The sequence below is a fragment of the Marmota flaviventris genome, chromosome 19 (assembly GCF_047511675.1).
Source record: "Marmota flaviventris isolate mMarFla1 chromosome 19, mMarFla1.hap1, whole genome shotgun sequence".
NCBI classification, from domain to species: domain Eukaryota; kingdom Metazoa; phylum Chordata; class Mammalia; order Rodentia; family Sciuridae; genus Marmota; species Marmota flaviventris.
The window spans coordinates 15,930,005-15,954,641 of record NC_092516.1 but is presented as its reverse complement, the minus strand read 5'-3'; the positions used below and the strand labels follow the sequence as shown (position 1 = coordinate 15,954,641).

Genomic DNA, 24,637 nt, shown 5'->3' with positions numbered 1-24,637 from the left:
GTTGAGTGAACATTTAGCAAAAATAACAACCTGCAGCTGTATTATTACTCAATAATGCAAATCTCTAAATCTCCACCACTTAATACAAGAAGCGGGATCTCCTGGTCGGATTGAGGGCCCTTGAGTTGGTTCTCCTAAGTTTCCCCTTCCACTTGAGGCCCCTCACCCTCATTCTGGCCCTTGATCCTTCCCTTCTAAGCCTCAGCTCCAACAGAGCTATTATGATCTGGATTGGCGGTGTCTCCAAAGCTCCTACCTGAGACAATGCAAGAACCTTCAGAGGTGAAGGATTTAATTACAAGAGGCATGAAACCTAGACAGTGCGTTAATCTACTGGTGGATTAACTGGGCGGTAACTGTAGGAAGGTGGGGTGTGGCTGGAGGAGGTGGGTCACTGGGGGGGCGAACATTGGGGTGAGTGGAGCTCATTGTTTCCTGCATATTATAGCCCAAGCAGCCTTCCTCTGCCCTCACCTTCCACCATAAAGTTCTGCCTTATCTTGGGCCCAGAGCTATGGAGTGGGCCATCTATGGACTGAGACCTCTGACACTGTGAACCAAAATAAAATCATTCTCCTCTCAATTCTTCTTGTCAGGCCTTTTGGTCACAGGAATAAAAACGCTGACTAAACCAACAGCATAAATACACACAATGGAATATTACTCCGCAATAAAAGAGAATAAAATCATGGCATTTGCAGGTAAATGGATGGTGTTGGAGAAGATAATGCTAAGTGAAATCAGCCAATCCTAAAAAACCAAATGCTGAATGTTTTTTCTGATATCAGGAGGCTGATTCATAGTAGGGAGAGGGAGCATGGGAGGAACAGACCAACTCTAGATAGGGCAGAGGGGTGGGAGGGGAAGGGAGGGGGCAGGGGGTTAGAAATGATGGTGAATGTGATGGAAATTAGTAATCAAAGAACCTGTATGAAGACACGAATTGGTGTGAACATACTGTGTATACAGCACAATATATTCACACCAATTGTGAATATACTGTGCTCTATGTGTAATAAGAATTGTAATACATTCCACTGTCATATATAAATTTTAAAAAATAAGTAAAATAAATGTTGAAATTTGATGACAAAAAAAAAAAAAAAAAACTGCATAAGAGAAACAGGGAAGAATTTTCAAAAATGTCCGAACTAACTTTTAAGGAAAATGAACATACTATATACCAAAATCTGACTTTACTCCCATTAAGCCAGCACCCCCACGGCTTTTAGGCCCAGATCTTTCCATGTGGAACCCCAAGGAAAGAAGTGACTTTGATGAGCCCCCTTGGCTCCTTGTCTCATGAGTGCCTTAGCTTTGGAAATATATGTATCAGGCAGCCTAACCTGGGTCAAGGGTCAGGAAAGTTCCCCAGAGAACACAGCACTTGAGCAGAGGCCTGAGGAATGAGTTGGAAGGTCTGGAAAGAGGTAGAGAGGTCAGAAATGTAGAGAAGAACATTTCAGACAGGCGAGAACACATGCAAAGGTCCCGGGGTAGAAACACATTGCACAATTTATGGGAAGGTGTAAAACTGAGGTTGCTATTTAGAAAGCTCAGTTGGCTCCACTATACTCAATGGGTTGGGAGCTGAGGCTTCCAAATGAATCTAGAGGTTTTACCCTTCAGGAAGTAACTTGTGACTCACCCTCCGCACAGGGTAACGTCATCTCAATGCAATGCCACAATCGCAGAAGTCATGCCTCAGGAGTTTCCACAAAAACGAAAGCAAGACTGAAAGTGGGGGACTCTGTAAGTCACCTCAATAAAGTCAGATCAAAGTTCTCAGTCTAGGGGTTTAATGATTCGCAGTGATTCCCAGCAATGATCGCTGTGCACAAAGTTTTGTGTACCCCTAGTCATGACTTCTCAGGGGTCTGCCGCCCACACCTTGAAGATCATAATGTAATTGAAGATCACGCTGAAATGAAGCTCGTGGCAATGGAGCAACCCCTTCATCACAGAGCGAGTCTCACCTGTGCATGCACATCGTAACTCAGTGGTTTTCAACGTGTGGTCCTTGGAGCAGCACAATCAGCATCCCCCAGGAACGTGTTAAAATGCTTCCTGTCAGCTGAATCAGAGACTCTGGGCATGAAGCCTGGCAAGGTCTCTGGAGGGCTATGGTGCCTGCTCAAGTTTAAGAACCACTTCTATTAAGACAGGGCAGTACACGTGGGTGAATAAGACTCAAGTCTGTAGGCACATGTCTACACAGGTGGACCCTCACTTGCAAAGTCAGTTGGTCTTTTAAAAAGGACCATTAGCCTGGAAAACAGATATCCCTGGCTGTGCAGCAGAATGCCTGTGAAACTGTATTTATTTTTCTTTAATACAGATGGCCAATATTTGACATAGACACGCAGTTTGGTCTGTTTTTTTTTTATGCTCCACAGATGATTCTGATACAAAGCCAGGACAGAATTAGTGATCAGGACTAAGGAACAGTTTCTAAACTAGCTTGTGACCAACCCTGACTGCATATTAGGACCACCCAGGAAAGCTTTTGAAAATCCTAGCGTCGGAGCTAAATCCCCCAGACCAATGACAATAAGAGTGTCCCAGGAGTTCCCCAAAAGCATCTTTCACTTGGAAACAGAATAGAAGTGAGAGAAGAGAGGGAACTCTCACAGGGTTCTGAAATTACAAAAATCCTTTGGAACTAGAGCCATGGTTTGTAATCTGGGACACCCACCATAAACTAGGAAAGCCTTTATAGGTGATACACATATTATATGCATGTTATTTATTCATTTTTGATAGACACTTAGCCCCTCCCTACCAGGTTCATTGACAGAATTTTCATGAAAAGCCCTGGTCAGGCTATTCATGAAAAACTTCCATGGATTGTTCCCATGCTCAACCCAGTTTAAGGATTTAATTTAAGAGAAATAAAAATGTGAGAATAGCCAAAATTTTTTTAAAAACAGAAAGGAGACTCATTAAAATAGATATGAAACTATTTATAAAGACAAAATGATTAAAATACTGCATTAATGGGGCTAAGGTATGCAAATTCATGGAATAGAATATACTTTCTAGAAATTGATATAAATATGTAAAAGGCAATGTAGTGTGTGGTAAAATTGACACTTCTAAGAAGTTTGCTAAACCCATTCATGAGGGCTCTACCCCAGTGACCTAATTACCTCTCAAAGTCCCCCCCACCGAACACCATTACATTAGAGGTTAGGATACATAATCTGATGGTGCAGATGCATCACATTCAATCCATTGCAGAGCCCTGGGGTGCACGCAACAGAAAACACACTAGGAAATCAATCATTGGAAAGTTACCTGGGTATCAGAGAGTTCACGGAGGTTTTGACATCTAACTTCTAGCAAGAACAGAAACCAGAAAACTTTGGGGGGGGGGGCTCTCAGTACTGAGTTTGTGCACCTCCTCCCTGGAGCAGTGGTATGCATATACCCTTGGGAGTGAAAGATCACTCATTGAGATTCAGGAAGAAATTATGTGAATTTTTTATTTCTCCTTTGTTTTATGTAGTTATAATTTTATTCCATAAATAATAAGTTAACATGGTACTCATTAAGGGAAAAAAAATTGTAAGAACCCTACTTCACACCATATACCCAAATCAATTCTAGGTTGTTTTTGAAATTCGATGTAAAAATAGAACCATAAGGACCCTTGAAAACATTTTCAGTTAATAGTTTTGGAATTTGGAATTTAAAATGGGGAAGCATTTCTTTTTTATCTGCTTTGTTGCTTTCTTTCTTTCTTTCTTTGGAGGAGAAGCGTTATCTTCTCCAACGCCATCTTTCTTTCTTTCTTTAGAGAGTTTATTTTGGCCAGCAGTTTCAGCCCATGGATGGCTGACTCCATAGCTCTAGTCCCAGTTGAAACAGAAGAGTATGGTACAGGAAAAAAGCTCAGGACACGACAATCAGGAAGCAGAGAGAGAGAGCTCCACTTACCAGGGACTAAATATAAACCCCAAAGGCTCACCTCCAGTGACCTACCCTTCCAGTCATTTCTACCTACCTATAGTTACCACCCAGTTAACCCATTCAGGTGCATTAATGCACTGATTGTTATGGCTCTCATAACCCAATAATTTCACCTCTAAACTTTCTTGCATTGTCTCACACATGAGTTTTTTTTTTTTTTTTTTTTTTTTTTTGGCGGGGAACATCTCATATCTAAATCATGACATTCCACTCCCCCAAAAGCTCATGCCCATCTCCAGTGCAAAATGCATTTAGTCTACTTTTAAGAGTCCCCATAGTCTAAACCAGACCAGCATTTCCCAAAACTCCAAATCCAAAATGTCCTCTGAGACTCAAGGCAAACTCTTAGCTCTTTCCCTCTGTAAAGATGGAAAGCAAGTTCCATATGTCCAATATATAATGGCACAGAATAAATATTTCCTTTCCAAAAGGGGAAATGGGGGCCTAGCAAGATGCCAGGAGACCAAAGCAAGACCAGAATCCAGGTGGGAAGACCATTCCTATAGCTCCACACTCAGCATCAGGGACACATGGCATCGAGATGTTCTCCCCAAAGGGCTTGTGTAGCTCCGCCCCTGTGGCCTTGCTAGTTGCAGCCCCCGGTGGCCTCTCTGTTGGATTGTCTCTGCTCAGTTCCTGAAGCTTCCCTCCCTCAGCAAGTATCCCACATTGCTGGCGTCTCTTAACCTTGGAGGTCTCCAGTGAAGCTTCAGCTTCCTCCTCACATCTCCATGCATCACCCTCTCAGGGACTACATGTGGGGACTCCGACAAGTGAAAAAACTTCCTAGGACCCCCTGTGCAAGTAGAGTGCCCCAAAGTTCTCTTCTCAAAGGAATTTCTATTTTTATACCCTTGAACCTGAGATGGGTGTGGTCTTGCCAGTTTCTGAGATGCCTTCGAATTATCTTTCCCTTTGTCTCTGGGTAAAGTATTCAGCATCTCTTTAATGGATGTTATGTTTTTAACAATCACAACTTCCTGAGTCCCTGTTTCATTTGTACATCTCTGGCCAAACTTCAAATTTTTCAAATCTTTCTACTCCGCTTTCTGTTTCTGATGATCACCGTCAACTCAGCTTGCAGCTGCTGACAGTGTCCATGCCATGAATGCTGTGCTGCCTTGAAATTTCCTTGGCCAGATAAATTAGTTAATCACCTTTAAATTCCACCTGGCAGAAAGTCTCAAGATGTGGGAAAATGTATACAACTTCTTTGCCAAAATATAACACGAATGGCTTCTAGTCCCGTTTCCAGTACAATCCTCCCGCTCTGAAACTTATGAGCCCAGTCTTTACTGTCCACAGTCCTATTGTCATTCTGTTCTTCTGTGACTCCACCAGACTAGACTACTAAGCTCCATTTACATCATTCTAAAGCTTTTCCAGCTTGCATCTCTAAATTTTTCAAAATCCCTCTCCAAATTAAAAAAAAAAAATCCAAAGCTTTTGAACCACATGGTCAGGTTACTCACAGCAACAACCCCACTTCTTGGTACCAATTTGTGTTCTAGCCATCTGTTTCAACATTGTGACCAAAAGACCTGACAGGAAAAAGAGAGAGAGAAGGGAAAATTTATTTGGTGTTTACAGTTTCATGGGTCTCAGTCCATAGATGTCAAATTTCATCGCTCTGGGCCTGAGGTGAGACAGGACATCATGGTGGAAGAGTATGGCAGAGAATAGCGTGTGGCAATCAAGAAGCAGAGAGTAGGAAGCAGGAAGGCATAAAACCATATAGGAAAAGGATGATGAATTTAACTACAAAAAAATTAAAACTTTATGTCAAAAACCAACATTAACAAAATTGAAAGACAAATGCTACACAGAAAAATGCACTTGCTATATACAATGAGATCCTTAATATAAAAACAGCTGCTTCAACTAAAAAAGAAAAGATGAATACCCAACAGAGAAAAGGACACAAGACAAGACTATGCAATTCACAGTAGAAAAAAAACTGCAATTTTCCCAGTACATGCAAAATGTATATTTCCATGTTATCAGAAATCAGAGAAATACAAATTAAAACAATAATAAAATGTCACCCTTCTACCATGACATTGTTTAAAAATAATGGAAATTGGAATAATCTGGTGTTGGCTAGGATGAAGGGACAGGAACCTAATCATGTACTGCAGGCAGAAATATAAATTGATCCACTGAACCAGTGGTTCCACAATCTCCAAGACACTTACCCTGAGGGAATGATAGATGTGTGCAAGGTTAAAGTTCAATAGTGACATTCTTCACATTTTTTTTTACAATGGTGAAAAATAAATAAGAACTCACTGTTAGGAGAATTTGACTACCTATGTAGGTCTTTTTTTCTTTTGAAAAATGGCTGAGAGGAAATATAAACAAAATATTAACAGCTGTTAACTGAACCTGGTGGGAGTCTAGGTGTCTCTGATGTCGTTCTTTGTGTCCTTCTGCAACTTTAAAGTCCTTTCCAGATTGCAGTCAAACATGTTATTATAGGAGAACAATCATTGGAAGAGGGAAATTGTAAAAAATATATTTTAAGTGAAAATAAACACAGATTTAAAAAGCATTTGAGTACAATCCAAATTTTGTTTTTAAAATATGGAAACAAATGAAAAAACGGATAGGCCACATTATTTTATTTATGGGTGGTTAGTTTGCATAATTTTCCTTTTCTTCTTTATGATTTTCTGTACTCTCTGTATTGGCTGCTTATTCCTTTTGAAGCATACTAAAATCATACCTAAACATACTTGCAAGGCATGTCCATCTTGTTATGCTTCATGACTCTGAACATAAATTTCTTTTTTTTAAAGCCGCAAAGGTAAATATGAAAAGCAAATTGATGTCACATTAGAGGTCACATTGAACTTCTCAGTGTGAAAAAAAATAGAAATCAAGTGACCAGGTTTCAGATCTCTTAAGATTCCTTCCAGCAAAATCTGATTTTTTTAAATCCATTCAATAAATATTCACCGAGCACCATGTTTATCAGGATTCTTGTGACAGAATCACAAATCAAAATGACTTACTCTTTTTGAAAAATTTATTAGCTCACAAAGCTGGTGATCTAGGGATTGGTGGGATCAGGGACCCAGGGTTGTCATGGAGACTTGAGACTTAGTTTCTCTCCACCTCTCAGGGGTCCTCTCTGCTGGCTTCCTTCACAAGAGACTCTCCCCAACTTGAACTGGCAAGGGTAGATGGCTAAATTATAGTGTATCTCATCACCCTGGGGAGGGGACTCTCCTCCCCAGTGACATCAGGTGAAGTCCAGAGGATGATCTCATTAGACCTGCATGGTAAGATGTTTTGTCTGAGCTATTTAATGGAACCATGGGAAATGAAGATACTGATTGGCCAGGCCTGGGTCACATGTTCACCATGGAGTTCCGGCAGGAGATCAGCCCCATTGAAACCAAGGGACATGAGATGGGGAAAGGGTGGCTCCCAAGGGAAATCCAGGGTGCAACTGCAGGAATTAGGAATGATGCCGGACAAACAAAAATAAAGAGAAGCCCCCTGTAAGTCTACGTGCACATGCTAAGTGCCTCCACGGGTGGGCAATTGCCTATGGTTGAACGGCCTCAGTTTCTGCAATGAGATGAGCTATGAAAGGTCATTTAAGTAATATCTTTTTCTTACAAACCTCTTGATATGGAACCTGGGGCTCTGGTTGTATCCCCCAAATTTCCTTTCCAATTGCTCATCCCCCAGCACTTCCTATTTACCTTCCCCAAAGCCCTTATCACCACTTGCCATACTATATATTTTATTTGTGTATCATATATTTTTTGACACAGGAAGTAAAATCCTGAGGGCAAGTCTGTCTTATTCATTGCTATATCTCTGATGCCTAGAAGAGTCCCTGGCACACAGCAGGTGCTAAATAAATAGTTATTGGATAAATAAATGGGTGAATAAATGTAAGGATAGATGGATGGGTGGGTAGATGGATGAGTGAGTGGATGAGTAGGTGGATGGATGGATGGATGGATGGATTGGAGAATGGATGGATGGGTGGGTGAATGGATGGATATGTGGGTAGATGGATGGGTAGATGGATGGTAGGATGAATGGATGGATAGATGGATGGATGGATGGATGGATGGATGGATGGATGGATGGATGAGAGGATGGATGGGTAGATGGATGGGTGGGTAGATGGATGTGTGAGTGGATGGGTAGGTAGATGGATGGATAGATTGGAGGATGGATGGATGGGTGGGTGAATGGATGGATGTGTGGGTAGATGGATGGATAGATGGATGGTAGGATGAATGGATGGATGGATGGATGGATGGATGGGAGGATAGATGTGTGGGTGGATGGATGGGTAGGTGGAGGGTAGGATGGATGGGTGGATGGATGGGAAGATGGAATGAGTTGACAGATGAATGAATTAATGAATTTTGTCTCTCATTTAAAAAAGAATCTTATTCTTCTTTAAAGCTTTGCTCCAACAGGAATAAAACTACCCCACCCCTGTAGCAGGGGTACAGTCCCTGGAATATTCTAGTTGCTAAATGCCAAGAGAACAAAAGAGAAGCAAACAGAGAAAGACAATAGAAAACCACTCTGAGCAAAGCTTATCATTCTGCCAGTTAGCTTGCTTCAACTCTCAATCCTTGTACCATTTCACATGCTGTCCTGACACAATACTCCAGACCCCAGTGTATTGAGGGCCACAGCCGAGTTGGGATGACGCATGGCATTTCTGCCAGAAGTAGTGGTTGAGAGGTGACGCTAGCGAGCCATTAAGATGATGACTTTTGAGTTCTGGCGGAGTTCCCTTTGCGTTCTGCTTGAGCTCTCGCGGGGATTCCCAGAGAGTTCCCATGGTTGGGGAAGTGCTGGAGGAGGGATATTTCCGGTTGTTGGTTCCTGGAGGAGCCGCATGGCATTCGGGAGAGTTCCTGGGGAGCGTGTATGGAGTGTGCTGGTGGAGTTCAGAAATAAAGTTTGTTCCTGCTTCAGTGGGCTCGTGATTTGTGCCTAGCCAGACTGCGGCACCAGTGGCTGGTACAATTTAGATTCTCCTTTCAGGGGGTCCAAAATCTCTTGATATGGAACCAGGGGCTCTGGTCATATCCCCCAGATTCCCTTTCCAATTGCTCGTCCACCAAGGGCGTTCTTGCTAGATAGCCTGGCTGTTTATCACAATAGAGTCTGAGCTCAACCCTAAATGGTCTTAGTTCCATCTTCTGATCTGCAAGACACACCTCTTTCCTGGATGCATAGCCCCTGAAAAACCCCTGTAATTAGATCCCCTGCTCTTACAGAAAGGGAGGAGATTTGTCTCCCACCAAAGCTCCGCACTGTAGAAACACCTTAATTCAATATAGTAATCATCTTCATGAAAACAGGGTAGTCAGGGGAAGGGGAGGGATTGCTTCTTCACAAGATCAAAGGCAAAAGGTTCAGAGACTCAAGTTGGCCCAAGTTTATTGACCTCTTTTGTCCGTATATTTTTTTTTTGATTCATCTCTGCTATTTAAGGCAGAGAACAGCTGGAAGAAGATCTTAAGGGTCTTTGGGAATATTTGGGGAAAGCGACCTCAGAAGCAAACTTGGCAAGTGGTCCTCGGAGTTATTAAATAACAGTAGCGACTATCTGGGGCACTCACTATGCACTAAGCACCGAGTTACTTCCTCTAGACACTCCACATCCTCGAATCCTAGTGACGACTAACGGTAACTCCCATTTGATAGAGGAGGAAGCCAAGTCACGCAGGGTGATAGGGCTACCCAGAATCAGTCAGCAGGTCAAAGTCAACAACAGGATTTGAACCCAGGTCAGCCAACGCCAACCACCCCACTCCTCTCAGACAGAAAAGCCAGTAAATTCTTATTTTTGTAATCTCAGGCTGGTAGCTGAGATGAGCCCAGGTTTCTGGGCCTCCTTCTCCGAGTTTCTGATCTATGCCTTTTCAGATGCAGACAAGAAACAATCATAGAATTTATGAACTTGTCACCTTCTGGAGCGGCCAGCCTCCCTGTTATCAAAGCTGTCGTGTAGGCATCAGAGCATTTGTGTATCAGAGAGACGCAGCTGACACTCACTCCCTCTTAATCCCCAAGGTGATCCCAACCAATCAGCTCTAAAATACTAGCAAATACTATGTACAAGTCAGCTCAGGCTTCTGAAATAAAATGCCAGAGAGTGGGTGGCTTAAAAATCAGGTATTTGCTAGGTGTGGTGGCACGCACCTAGAATCCCAGTAACTCAGGAGGCTGAGGCAGGAGGATTGGAAGTTTGAGGCCAGCCTGGGAAAGTTAGGGGGAGCCTGTCTCAAAATAAAAAGGGCTGGGGATGGAACTCAATGGTAGAGCACCCCTGGGCTCAATCCCCACCTACACAAAAACAAAACAAGACTTTTACTTCTTATTGTTCTGGAAGTAAGAGATCAGGTGCCTGCGTGAGAGGTGGGGGGCGGGACATACTTGTCTCACGCTTCTTATAGCAACATTAATCCCATCATGGGGACCCTGCCCTCATGACCTCATCTAACTCTAGTTTCTTCCTAAAAGTCCAAACACCATCATATTGGGGGTTGGAGCTTCAACACACCAATTTTAGATGAGCAATATTCAGTCCAAAGCCCCTGCAAACTAAACAGAAATTCCTCACTAAATCACCAAGGAGGATCTACACGGATGAATAAAGCCGGCCAGTAGAATAAGAGCTAAGACAGTAACTTCCTGGGCCGGCAGGAGGGCAGCAGTCGTACCAACAGGCAGCACTGAGCAGTTACCGTGTGCTGGGAACTATTTGAAGTGTTTTATAGGCATCATCTTAAGATAGTCTAGAGAGGTGGGTGCTGTTCCATGTCCATTTTACAGAAGAGGAAAGTGGAGTCACCACAAAGAGGTGGGACAGATTTGTCTCAGTTCATATGATTAGTCAATGCACAAGGACTTGACCAGATCCAGAGCCACCCACGTCACTACATCCTGGTGACCTCCTAGTGACTACTCTTGGGGGGGTGCTATGGTTTGGATATAAGGTGTCCCACATGTGTGGGACAATGCAAGAATTGTCAGAGGTGAAATGATTATATTCTGAGAGTTGTGACCTAAATCTTTTGGTCTTAGCAACAAAAAAGCTGAGACTTTGACTAACGAGATCCTTTCTTAGAAGACAGACCCACAGACGGGTGCAACAAAGCAAAATTAGATTCTCCCTGGATTCAAAACCAAGCCTTGCTTCTTCCTGGCTGTGTGTTCTTGAGCATGTTTCTTAACTCCTCTGGGCCTTGGTTCCTTCTACTTGTAGGTGGAAATAGCCAACAGCAGCTTCTTAATAGAGTCACCGTGAAGATTTAATGAAATAACGTGTTTAGGCTCTTGATCCACACAAAGCATGTAGGAAGTGCTCAAAACAATTAGCTAGGGATGTTATAATTATTAGGCTTACAGACAACCTCTTTGCAGCCATCTCAAAAAGTGCCTGGGTGCCCCACCATTCTATGCCCCATCCAATGAGAAGTTTCATCAGCAAAGCCACTGGAGTCCCTTAACACGGTACTTGGCACTCTATGTAGGTGCTCAGTAAATATTTGTCAAATGAATGAATGAATAGGTCCAAACCACCTCCAGCTCCAGTGACTGAGTTCTCGCTCACCCTCCTGGAATGAACATTGATTTGTTCTGGAATTCTTGATAATTAATCTCTTGACAAAATTTAAGACCTGTTAATTACCCCTGATTAATTAGGGTGAACTTTTTAATTGCTTCCCTAAGCTGAAATACACTGTCAATAGGCCCCATAATTAGTGACCCAGCAATCAGTTTTAAACCAATTATCCCAGGGTAACAAGTGAAACTAGGCAAGGAGTGCCCCAGGGGCCTGGGCCAATTTCAGTGGAACTCAGAATAATACAAATTGGCACTTATGTGGGTGAGGAATGCATGTTCAGTGTAATTGGATATACAGATATTCAGATTCTCTTGGGTATTTCATTTGTCTGGATTTTTGGTGCTGGATGATTGGAAAGCAATTACGTAAGTATACTTCCCAACCATCCAATCAAAGAATTAGAGAAGATTCTCAGGGTGGTGTGGCTGTCTTGGTTAGGGCCATTGCGCAAGGTTGTACAGGTTGTATACTGCCCAACTCCAGAAATGCTATTTACTCTGTAGCTTGTGTGAACAGCACCCGAGAAGATTGCACAATGCACCGGCTGGGTGCACTTTTACCTGTGGATCACGTGGAGCAAGGAACAGGGACTGAATCATCACCTGCTAGGGAAGCAGTGGTTTTGGAGGCATGGAGAGCTTTTCCAATAGAAGGAAATGCAAGCAGCAGGCAGCTCTCTTGGTCTATCTAGAACTATGGAGTGGTATCGTGTGCACATTTAATTTCTGCTAATCTAACCACTTGGATTTGGGGGGCGGGGGAATTAACAAAAAGAAATAATAATGCAAATAGTACAGTCAATTCTGTAGCCACTCCATTCAACACACGCACCCCCAGAGCGAGCCTGAAATAGCGCCTCCGACCCGCTATTCCTTGTGTGCCTCTTAGAAAGAGAATAGCACACTGTGTGCAGTATTTAAAGATTGGTACCCTTTTTTTTCCAGCTTTATTAACTTTTTAAACAGCAGGAACCCCAAGCTAGCCATTCATTTGGTGTCCAATTGAAGAAACAAAGATTTTTTTTTCCCCATAGTGGAGAGAAATGGCGTGGCCAGGGAAGGTCTTTTTGAAAGATGACATACAACCTCCAATGTGGAGCCTTTCTAAGTGACTTTCAAGAGTAATTTTGAAAATGTGAGAGTTTTCTCCTTTTCTGCCTATTTGAGATTGTTCTCCTTTTTTTAAAAAAAAATCTTCCTATTTGAGATCCTAAGATAAGGCAAAATTTCAGCCTGAAGGGAATGGAGTATTTATTATCATCTCGCTGGGTAAGGTGCCTGGTAGACCAGTTGGCTCTTAAGTTATGGCTGGGACCAATTACATGAGAAGTATCTGAGATGTTTGTTTTTTAAATGCAGATTTTTTTGTGTGTGTTTCTATTCCCAACCTACTATGTTAGATATAGAGTTATGTGGCTTTAGAATCTGCATTCTAACAAGGTCCATGTGGTTCTTCTGATACACACTGCAACCCTAAGCTCAGGTAAGTGTAGAAATAATGCCAACATCTATCCGGGTCCTGTCTTCATTCAGCACCTGGAGCCAGCCTGCACATAGTTCACATTTAATAAATACCGATTAACTCCATGAAAGATAGTCTCCAGCCCTTCGCTTTGACTTATCAATGCATAGAGCAGGGGTTAAGATATCGGGTTGGGACTGGAAAGTGGGGGTGATTGATCTGTCTCCCCACTTCCTTGGAATTTCTCCAGGATGAAGTCCTGAGACCTGCCTTCGTGGAGCATGGGCCCTGCCACCTGCTTCCTGTCCTCTGGGCAGTGTCTCTCAGAAGCCATTAGCCATTCATTTAGTGCCTAATCCTTTAATCCAACTGCTTGCTGATTTGCCAAGTGAGAAATATGCAGAGACACAGCCACTTGTTCCCAGAGTTATTTCCAGCTGGTGAGAAGGGGGCAGCTGGAGAACAGGCTTTAGTTCTCTCTCTCTCTTCCCCCACCCGCCCCCCGAGCCAGGAAGTCCTAGAGTCATAGTGAGATGTGGCTTCCCCCATCCGGGCCCTTCTGATGTGAGGGTTCCTCCAAAAGCAGTTCCTACAAGGCGAGGCTGCCTCGGTGGTCCTGAGTGGTGTCTTGGCTGAGAAGCACAGCGGGATGGTCCTACCTGGAGGATATCCTGGGACTGCCACCCTTTGCCCGAACACCTCGGTCATTCCACAAGGATATACTGAGCACTTACGCTCTGAGTGGCTTGGGGTACATCAAGGAGCAGGGCAGACTCAGACCCCTGATCTGCAGAGCTGCCAATCAGCCTCTCCTACTCCCAGTTCTCTGTCCCTCAGGGAGAGGATGGATTCTCTCTACCAACCCCCAACAGCCCACCCTTCCTCACATCACTTATACCAGCCCTCTGGGCCACGACTTTATCCCGGGGGCCTCCTGGGCCTCCTGTTGGTCAGACTCACCTGGAAAGTGAGAGGACCTCGAAAGAGACGTTGGGCATCTATTGTCAGTTAAATTGTGGGAAGGGCTGGGGACGTGGCTGTGTGGAAAGCAACTCTGAGAGTTTGGACCTTGGGAACACCCAAACCTCATTGCTTCCCTTCCCTGTGCTGGACGCCCCCTCTTGCCCCTCTCGATCTGCTCCAGGGGCCGAGCTATATGCCCAACATCTATGATCTTCTTACTTCCAGGTGAGTCTGGCCATAAGAGGCCCCAGGAGCTAGAGGGGAGGAGGTCATGACGTATGTTTCTCTGGATCCCTCGCTGAAAGGTAAGTGCAGGCTGGTGTGCTCCTCAACAGAAAGTCACCGTCACCTCACAATGACACATCCTTGCCCCTCCCCCACAGCTCTCCCTCCCCTGGCTCCTGGAACATATAGTAGTGACCCCACACGTGTCTAATAAGATTCATTATTAATAAATGCTCCTCAATTTATCCTAATTTAAATACGCCATCTGTTTTCGGAATCAAACTTGACTCATAAACTCCCTTTTCCACATTCTATAGACTCTCTGTAAAGAAGCTAAAACCAAGGCTTTCAATTCAACCCTCAGGTTACATCTGGCTTACAGATGTGTCTTCTTGGGCCTTCACCATGTTGGGCCTTTATATGCTTTCATATTTGAAAGAATAATCGCTATCACTCCAAAATATCAAGATATTTCAAATAAAAACCAGATTTCCAGGTTCTCTTAAAAAGTTAGAATTGTTGGCAACACTCATCTTACAGTTCTGTGTAGCATTAATGGGTCAGGGCAGGATATTAGCTACTTCCCTGAACTGGAATAGTTTCCTGTTTGCCGCAGTCTCCACCACTCCCTATAGTGTCTCCCTGACATTGGGATTGCACTTCATGGACCGTTTACAGTTGCTTTTATGTTGTTTTTCTTAGAGTTAAAAGGAAAAATTAAACATTTCCTCTCCCTATGTATAATAGTAATTGGGAAAATAAAAGCTAGATAGGGGTTGGTGAAGGGCAGGGCAGGAACAAATTTCTTTGTAGAAATAGACCTTTTTTTTTTTAATATTGAATAGCCTATCTACTTCGCTCATTTTTTTAACCCTTCCAACTCAAGAAGGGATTTGAAAATTTGGCTTTAAAATAGAGTTTGAGCTAAATTTCCATCTCAGAGGCATCACATGAGAGTGCAGAATGATAGAGAATGAATGAATTAGGACCGAATTGAATTAAAGAGGGCCAGAGGGTTGTAGACTGCGTCCATCCATACCCCATCCTTTCTCCTTCCCCAGCCCTGAGCTTTAGCCTCTCAGAGACACAGACTCGGAGAGCAAAGGCACGGCCAATCCAGAAACCTTAGCCGTAGTTCATAGGCAATAACTAAGGTGGGTAAGGAACTGACAGAGTCTGGCTTTCCGTACAAATCTGCATTTATGTCAGCTTCACTTTTACTTCGAAGGGAATGGAAACTAACATTGATTCTTACATCGTGCTGAAGATTTTACATACGATTCTCTCTTAGATATCATAAGAATTCTGTGAAGTGGCTATTACGATTCCCATCTTAAATATCAAGAAACTGGGGTTCAAAGAAGTTAAGTAGCTTGGACAAAATCACACAGCTCCTAAGGAATGAGAAGGAGAGTTGCATCTTTGCTTTTATCTCTTTCTTTCTTACCACCCCAGAATGAAGGCTTTGAAATGTTACAAGCAAGCTGGAAATTCTTCATTTATTTAATTAACATAAGTTTTGCTTTCTGGAGTTAACAACGTAGAGATCTTTCCGCGTCAGTATGTACAGATCTGGGTCGTTGTCGTGAGCAGCTTCAGAGTGTCTGGAGGGACCCTCATTACTTAACTGGGGGACACTGAGATGGTTTCCCAGTGTTTCATTATTATGAAGAGCTCTGAATAAATATCTTCTACCCACCTTTGCACACTTTTGTGAATAGCTCTGTGAAGCACATAAAACCAACTAGAATTGCTTCCTCAATGATATGTGTATTTTCAGTTTTGATAGCTACTGCCAGATTGTCCTCTAAATTCAGTAGATTAGTTCACCATTCCCACCAATGGGAATGCATCTTTCACAATCACCAGTACTGTCGTCGACTTTGCCAGACCAAGTGAAAGCCTGGTTTATCATTATCATTTTGTTTGCATCTATTATTATTGCTATTACTTGATTTTAGGTCACTTGCGTATTTCCTTCTCCTGTAGTTTGATGGTGTACATCCCCTTTGGGATGCACATCCATTTGGGGACGGGGTATACCCCTTGATCTTTCATGCACATGGAAGAGCTCAATTCAGATGAGGTCAACAGTTATTGGGAATGATTCCAAAAGGAGTTTCAAATAGTCTCTGATCCAAAGGGAGAACAGAGATCTCTCGGGTCTGGTGCATAGAGTTGATAAGAGTGAGTGCAACCCAGAGTCCTCACCTGAGAGACTCAAGGAATATTGCCCCGGGGGTGGAGACAAAGGTAGGGTCAACCCACTAGGGGCAAGGCACAAAGCTTTATAAGGACATGAGGAAGCAGCTCTCTGAAGACCAAAGGATCTTAGAATTCAGTGATAATCCTCAGTAAATGGACTACTAAAATTCATCCAAAAAGTGCCTGAGTCTTCCTTACCTGGGAGCGGAAGTGGAGTTGGAAGTGAGATAAGGTGAAGGGAACTCTTTTCTATATTGTAAAAAAAAAACTGATTTGCAACATACTATTGCAGGCAAGTTCAAGACTTCTGCAGGCATCCCTCTATGTGTGTGGTGGCAGGGGGGGGCGGAGGAAGATGGGGATTGGTTCCAGGACACTTGCAGATGCCAAAACCCATGGATGCTCAAATCTCTTGTATAAAATGGTGCAGTGTTTGCATATAACCCATGCACATCCTCCTGTAAACCTTGAATCATCTAGATGACTTACCTCATACCATGTAGAAGCAATGCAAGTAGCTGTTAAAGAGTGATCTTTAGGGAATAATGTCAAGAAAGAAATGTCCACACATATTTAGTGCAGACACAACTTCTACTATCAAATATTTTTGATCCATGACTGGCTGAACCTGCCTATGTGGAACCCACGGGTACAGAGCACCAACTGTACTGGTTAAAATTACAAATTCCTGGGCTAGGGTTGTGGCTCAGCGGTAAAGCGCTCGCCTAGCATGTGTGAGGCACTGGGTTCGAGCCTCAGCACCACATAAAATAAATAAATAAATAAAAATAAAGGCATTGTGTCCACCTACAACTAAAAAAAATATTTAAAAAAATACAAATTCCTGTGCTTCAAACCAGATGCGTGGATATCAGAATCTCCAGAGGAGTGTCCTGGGCAAGCTGTCTGCCTAACAAGCACCCCAGGTGCTCACATCAGCCAAGAAATTGCTCTGGGACGCTGGTTCTGAGTGTGGGCTGCACAGTCTAATCCCATACGAAGGTTAAAAAAGCAAATAAACCTGGAGCCCCACTCAGAAAGTTTCCAGCTTATTGATCCAGGACTATGGCAGGTACTAGTGTATGTTGTTGTCATCTGTTTTTCTCTCCCCCAGGGATTGTACCATGCCACCTCTGTGGAGAACCATCGGTCCTTGATTTCCAAACCTGTTAGATTCTCAGAATCAGCCTAATGTGGAAAATAGCAATGTCACCATCGAGGCTGGTAAGAATGGAGGCTCAGAGTCCTCGACTGTGGAAGATGCTGAGAAGACAGGCCTGGGATGGACCCTGGGAACAGATATCCAGTTGTCCCTTAATATCTGCTGAGGATTGGTCCTATACCCACCCCACACTGAAATCTGTGGATTCTCTAGTTCCCATCGTTTTATATAATGATGTATTATTTGCATATAACCCATGCATAGCCTCTCACAGACTTCAAGTCATCAGGATGATTTATAATACCTAATACAATATAGATGCTCTGCAAATAGTTATTATAATGCATTGTTTAGGGAATAATGACAAGAAAAGTCCCTACGCATTCAGTACAGACACATATTTTTCCACCTATTTTCAGGCCTCACTTGGTTGAATTCATAGATGTGGCGCCCACGGATAAGGAGGGCTGGCTGTAGTTACAGTATCACCCACTGTAGCTGCAACCAGGGGATCCACTAATTGAGTTGACTCACAAGTTAGAATCTTCTCCCAGGAAGACAAGTCCACATCGCCCACAGCGCAAAGAGATCAGATGTTAGAAAGCAGCAGCAGAAAAGATATGCAGGGGGAAGTGGCCCGGGAGTGCATGTGTGTATGTGTGTGTGTGTGTGTGCACGCACGTGTGTAAAGGTGGGGGCAGGAAGGGCTTGCAGGAAAGATTCTTCCACCCACTGCATTACTTCCTGGGTTTACCTTGAACTCACAATTGTTGAATCCCACCCTTACTCCGTAGAAGCAGCACAGTAAAGAGACTTTAGTCAGCAGTTCAATTTCTTTGTTCTTGTCTTTTAAAAATGTTTCCATCTGGTCGGGCGCAGTGGTACACACGCCCATAATCCCAGCGGCTCAGAAGGCTGAGGCAGGAGGAGCGCAAGTTCAAAGCCAGCCTCAGCCAAAGCGAGGCACTAAGCAATTCAGTGAGATCCTGTCTCTAAGTAAAATACAAAGCTAGGTCTGGGATGTGGCTCAGTGGCCAAGTGCCTCTGATTCAATTCCCAGTATATTAAAAAAAAAAAATTTTTCCACAAGTAACTTTGTCACTGATCTGCATGAGGCTCCTCCTTGTTCCTGGATCACTCAGTTCCCACACCACAGACAGCAGGCACGATGTGTTTAAGACCCACCCCACTGCTTCCTGTGCCCTTGTCCAGGAGGGTAGCCTATGTCTCTCCCAGTGATGGACACCCAGACTGCGCGACAATTCAGAACAGGGATCATTCTCATCTCTGTTTCCTTCTTTAAGGGCAGACGTCCTGGTTCAGAGGATATGAATACTAGATTTGATTTAGTATTTCCAGAGTGTTCTTCAGAAAGGCTGTGCCCATCTGTCCTTCCTTCTGCAGGACGTTAGTCCTCTAGAACCTCCCTTCCCCACCAAAGCTTAGCAGTATCCATATTTCTTTTTTTAAATATTTATTTTTAGTTATAAGTGGACACAATATCTTTATTTTATTTTTATGTGGTGCTGAGGATAGAACCCAGTGCCTCACGCATGCTAGGCGAGCACTCTACCTCTGAGCCACAACCCCATATTTGTGAAAGTATCCATATTTCTAATCTTGTTATTGTTTAAATTTGCATTTCTGTTATTGCTGATGTATTTGAGCATCTCTCCATAAGGTTTTCTGACTCTTAGACTCAAATTTTCTTTTATATTAGTCTACCTCGTGTGAGATTAGCACCTAATAGATTGACCATCCCACAATTCATCATTTCAAAGATGCCTGAAACATGGGTGTTAACTGTGAGAGCTAAGGAGAGGTGGGCACCCTGGGATTACCTCTAATTGGTTTCCTGTAGAATTGGGGTAGATTCCTTGTGGTTGCTGCTGCTACCTGGTCCTTTAAACAGCACAAAGCATGAAAAAAGCAAACCTCTGATAGCCTGCTTCATCCAGGGCCTTAGAACTAAACCTCTTGCCTTGACCAATTTCATGCTTCACAGCCCGTTTTCCTCCCAGACCTGATTTTCCATGTACAGCTTACCATTTCCTCTCAGAACTGACCCTGCGCTGTAACAGACCCTGGGCCATGACTCAGAGCTTCTTCTGTCTGTTGAGACTCCAGTTGCCCATTGATTAGTCAAGGTTTCCTTCTTACTCAATTCGGGCTGCTCTAATAAATGAACAGAGGCTGCCTGGCTATCTTAGTCCATTCTTGCTGCTATAACAACACATCTTGGGCTGGGTAATTTATAAGTAACAGAAGCTTCTTTCTCAGTTTTGGAGCCTGAGAAACCCAAGATTGAGGCCCAAAATGTTGGGTGTCTGGTGAGAATCTCGTTCCTGCTTCTAAAATGATGCTTTAAACGGTGTGTCCTCACGTATAGGAAGGAAAAAAGTCAAGAAATGGCAGAGCCTTTTTTATAAGGGCTTCATTCTCATTCACAAGGACCCTGTCACCTCCTAAATCTCCTTGTTGTGGTTTGGATGTGAGGTGTCCCCCCCGCAAAGCTCACATGTAAGACAGGGCAAGAAGATTTGGAGGAGAAAAAAAATGGGTTGTAAGGGATTAATCGATTGGTAACTGAAGTGATAGAATGTGGCTGGAGAAATAGGAACTGGGGCGTGGCTTTGGGTATATATTTGTATCTGGCAAGTGGAGACCTCTCTCTCTGCTTCCTGATCACCATGTGAGCTCCTTCCCTGGCCACACTCTACCGCCATGTTGTCCTGTGTCACCTCCAGCCCTCAGGAATGCAGCCGGCTGTCTATGGAGGGAGACCTCTGAAACCTTCAGCCATCAAATAATCTCTTCCTCGTCTGCAGTTATTACTGGTCGGGTCATTTAGTAACAGCAGCAAACAAGTGACTAAAGCACTCCTGCCTCAATACTACTGTTCTGGGGTTTAAGTTTTAACATGAATTTTGGAGGAACACAAATATCCCATTGGCTTAAATCATGAACGTTTATTTCGTACCATTCTGGAGGCCGGGAAGTTCAAGATCAGGATGCTGGCACACACACAGTGTCTGGCAAGAGCCCTCTTCCTGGTTTGCAGGTGGACATCTTCTGGAATTCTCACATCAGAAAGAGCCACCTAGCTTCTTAGAAGGTTGCTAACTCCGTTCATGAGGGCTGTGCCCTAGTGACCCAATTGACTCCCCACCTCCAAATACCATCACAATCGAGGTTAGGACTTCAACACAGCCACAGAAAACACACTAGGGAATCAATCATTGGAAAGCCACCTGCATATCAGAGAATCCATGGAGGTTTTGGACCTCTAACTTCTAGCAAGGACAGAAACCAGGGAAATTTGGGGGCTCTCAGTAGTGGGTTTGTGTGCCTTCTCTCTGAAGCAGTAGTCCCTAAAGGGGCATGCACATACCCTTGGGAGTGACAAGACCACCCATAGAGGAAGAAAATTTTGCAAATTTCTATTTCTACTTAGTTTTCATTTTTCCTAGTTGCACGTGTTTTCTCATAAATATATTATAAAAGAATTATATTTGTATAATTTAGAAATAAATAGTTGTACACTTATGTGGCGTATGATCAAATCATTGGGCGTTAGGCAGAGCTGATCAAGAACAAGCAGCCCATGAGCATCATCCCGCAACGCTGGAAATGCACAACTCAGGCCCCCACCCCGCACTAGGTCATTTCGACAGCTCCACCCACTCCCAGCTGTGCCTGGTGCGAGGGGTCATCCTTTTCCCTCTGTCCTCTTCTTTGGCCTCCTTCCCCTGCCAAACTCCCTTCCCTTCCTCCAGCTAAAATCAAACCTTCATGGGTGTGGATGAACCCAGATGGGAGTGGGGTGTGGTTAGGAGAGATGGAGCGTCTCCCTTATTAACAGCTAATAAAAATGCCTTGTTACAAATATAAGAATATTTTCTCTGCTCACTCCCCCAAGTGATCTGGTTTTCTTACCTTGATCTAGGCTCCCTATAAAGGGCCACACCAACTATTCCTACGGTTTGGTACCTGGATTTCTGCGAGCTGGTAGAACCCAGTGAAAAACCAGCCTCTATCTCAGAGCAAAGCCTGTCCAAGGAAGGGACATGGCCTTTGTCCTTGGAAAAACCCACAGAGCACTCCTAGGCACATTCCCACCCTGCTAAGTTGTTTATCTACAAATAACAGGAGAGATCTGCTGCGCCAGGTGTCCCTGACTCAGTCAGGCTAGGTGGGGACCCATAGCAGCCCCCTAGCAGCCACCAATCAGCATGAGACCTGGGATGCCAGGTGACCCTCCCAGTAGTTTATGGTGGTTGATAACAAGTTGGGAAACCATGTCGTTCAGCACGTACACCCCTCTTGGCTTAAACCAATCAGTTCAAATTAATACCCCTTTTGTACTGACCAATCACCCCTACCCAACTTGTTCCCGCCAGTGAATGTGCTAATCATGTTTTAGAGTTGTTATTTGATTTTCCCGCGGTGTGTGATGATTTGCTAAGGGAGGCTATGATGTATGTGAAGTCCCTGCCCTCTCCAAAGAATGTATAAAACTGCTGCAAACCCTGGGCTCGGGGCCTCTCAGCGTCACCAGTTGCTGTGTGTGTGCACAGAGGACCGAGCTAGCTCGCAATAAACACCTCTTTGCTGCTTACATCGATCTTGGGTCTCTGGTGGTCTTTGGGGGTCCCGAATTCGAGCATAACACCAGCACATGGTGCAGGTAGAATCTCTGCGGAGTCAGGAGCTAGAGAGTGCTCAGAGGAGAAACTTGCCCCAAGGTCCTTGCTCCCAAGCCAGCCAGCACCGTCTCTTCACACGGGGCCAGGTGTGGTGGCCACGGGCACCATATTATTAAAACTCATTTCTTTTCTCTGCACCGTGCATAATAGCTGTGATTGTTCTAAGCAAACACTCAGCAATGCCCAATTGGTGAGTTTCTGCAGTTTAAATACCACCCCGCACACCACCACCATCAACAGCGTCTCTCCAAGAGACACTGCCTAACATCAGTTCAGAGCTACCACTTCATCTCCTGTCCCAGCCTCTGTATTTGACTTGGGGCAGAGCCGGCTCTCCCCGACTCCGAGGCAGATGTGAAACTTTGCACCAGAGGCTAAGTAATAGCTAAGAAGATTTAGACTTTTGCACCAATTCTGTAACTCAGTGATGTGCCCCTCAATGAAGCCATCGTCCTTCATCCACCGATGGTGCCTTCCTAATCACTGTCCCCCTGACCAATCACATTCCCTATTTCCTTTGTTTCACAGTTACATGCTTTTCAAACTTCCCCTCTGCCAAAGGCTGTTTCTTACCACTTATTTCTTCTGCCTCAGGCAAACGCTGCATCCTTTATCTCTGGCTTTGCCTTGAACTTCCTGGGTATGCACGTAGCCAGGTCTAAAACGCCTGTACACTCTCTCTCACACAAGACATGGTTGACCCACGTGGAATCAGCTTAAGTCAGAAGACTGCCCTTTGTCCAACCCCTGTGGAGTCCCTGGAGCAGAAGTGACAGCTCCCTAATCCTCCACTTCCTCCCAGATGCTGTGACTTTCTAGATATTACCTCCCAAGGGCCAAAGGGCCTCCCTCTTCCTGCGCAAGGTGGACAAGTTTCTACAAACAGGCTTTGATCTGTCAAGTTTATCTGCAAGGGGCTAGATTCTAGAAAATAAATTTCCTGTCAAGATTTTTTTCTTTGACAGTAATGAAAAAATTACTTGAGAAATGTGTCACATCTCTATGGAACCCACGGAAGCCCTGTGAACATGAGGGTGTCCAGCTCTGAAGTCCTAGATTGACACCCTGCATCAAGAAACTGACTCCTCTTAATTGGGTCCATGTTCCAATGGTAGAGATAAGCTATATTGAGTTTGCTGAATTAAAAAAAATGTCATCTAAGAATTTCTGCCCATCAATGTCTGTGTACCTATATTATTCCTCCAGCACTACATTCCAGAATTGGACCAAGCCTTACCTAGAGACATCCAGAGCTGGAGAGTTATATCTTCAAGAACTACTCTTGTATATTAAACATAGGTGGAATAAACATTGAATGAGCATTGTTATGCCAGATTCGTGGGACCCCAATAGACCTCCAGGAGCCCAATCCAATGCAATCACACAAGAGTCTTTATTGCAAGCTCGAGCCTGGACTCACAACTGTTCCCCATGCTGCGGTCGCAGGGAGTGAGTCCTGGTCCTTTGTTCAGTGAGATTTTATAGGTTTGGGGGGATACTCTATGGTCACAACATCACACAGCAAATCATTCCACACCGTGGGAAAGTCACACAACAACTCTTAACATTGATTAGCACATTCACTGGCGGGAACAAGTTGGGTAGGGGTGATTGGTTAGTACAAGAGGGGGATTCCTTTGAACTGATTGGTTTAGGCCACAAGGGGTGTACGTGCTGAACTACATGGTTTCCCAACATGCTATCAACCACCATAAACTACTGGGGGGTCATCGGGCATCCCAGGTATTTCCCTGTCTCATGCTGATTGGTGGTTGCTAAGGGGTTGCTATGGGTCCTCATCTAGCCTAACTGAGTCAGGGACACCTGGCGCCTCAGACCTCTCCTGTTATTTACAGACAAACAACTCAGCAGGTGGGTATGTGCCTAGGAGTGCTCTGTGGGTCTTTCCAAGGACAAGGATCACGCCCACTTCCTTGGACAGGCTTTGCTTTGAGGTAGAGGCTGGTTTCTCAAAAATGGAGTCACATTAGTTTCTCACCATCATCTATTTAACCTAGGCATAAATATTGTATATTGGTCAATAGTTAACCCCTTGAGGCTTTCTCTCTTCCAGGAGAGGTAGACTTTTTTTTAAAAAATCATCTTTTCCTCCCACCCGCCATGTCAAAATGAGCTTCCAAATAACTGTCTCCAACCAGGTTTTCCTGGTGAAGAGACTAGTCATCTACTTTCACCTGATTCAACTCTTTCAGGTAAAATTCTGGGGGAGGGGAGAGACTTTTTCCCACCAGTCTTATTTCAAACTTCCCAAACTGTTCACAGAATTAAGCAGAAGTTTACCTTCATCAACCATTTAAGCAC

At 44.0% G+C, this 24,637-nt stretch overlaps 1 long non-coding RNA gene across 3 annotated transcripts in view; it reads left to right on the top strand.

Annotated features, from left to right (window-relative positions):
* LOC139702868 (uncharacterized) overlaps positions 1-18,440 on the top strand; it is a 62,550-nt gene extending 44,110 nt beyond the window's left edge. For 2 of the 3 annotated variants that reach the window (XR_011705439.1, XR_011705440.1), the window contains exon 3: positions 17,562-18,440. This is a non-coding gene — a long non-coding RNA (uncharacterized lncRNA). Of the gene's footprint in view, positions 1-14,242; positions 14,323-17,561 lie in introns of all 3 variants that reach the window. The other variant, XR_011705441.1, reaches the window with a different exon arrangement.
* Positions 18,441-24,637: the final 6,197 nt, after the last annotated feature.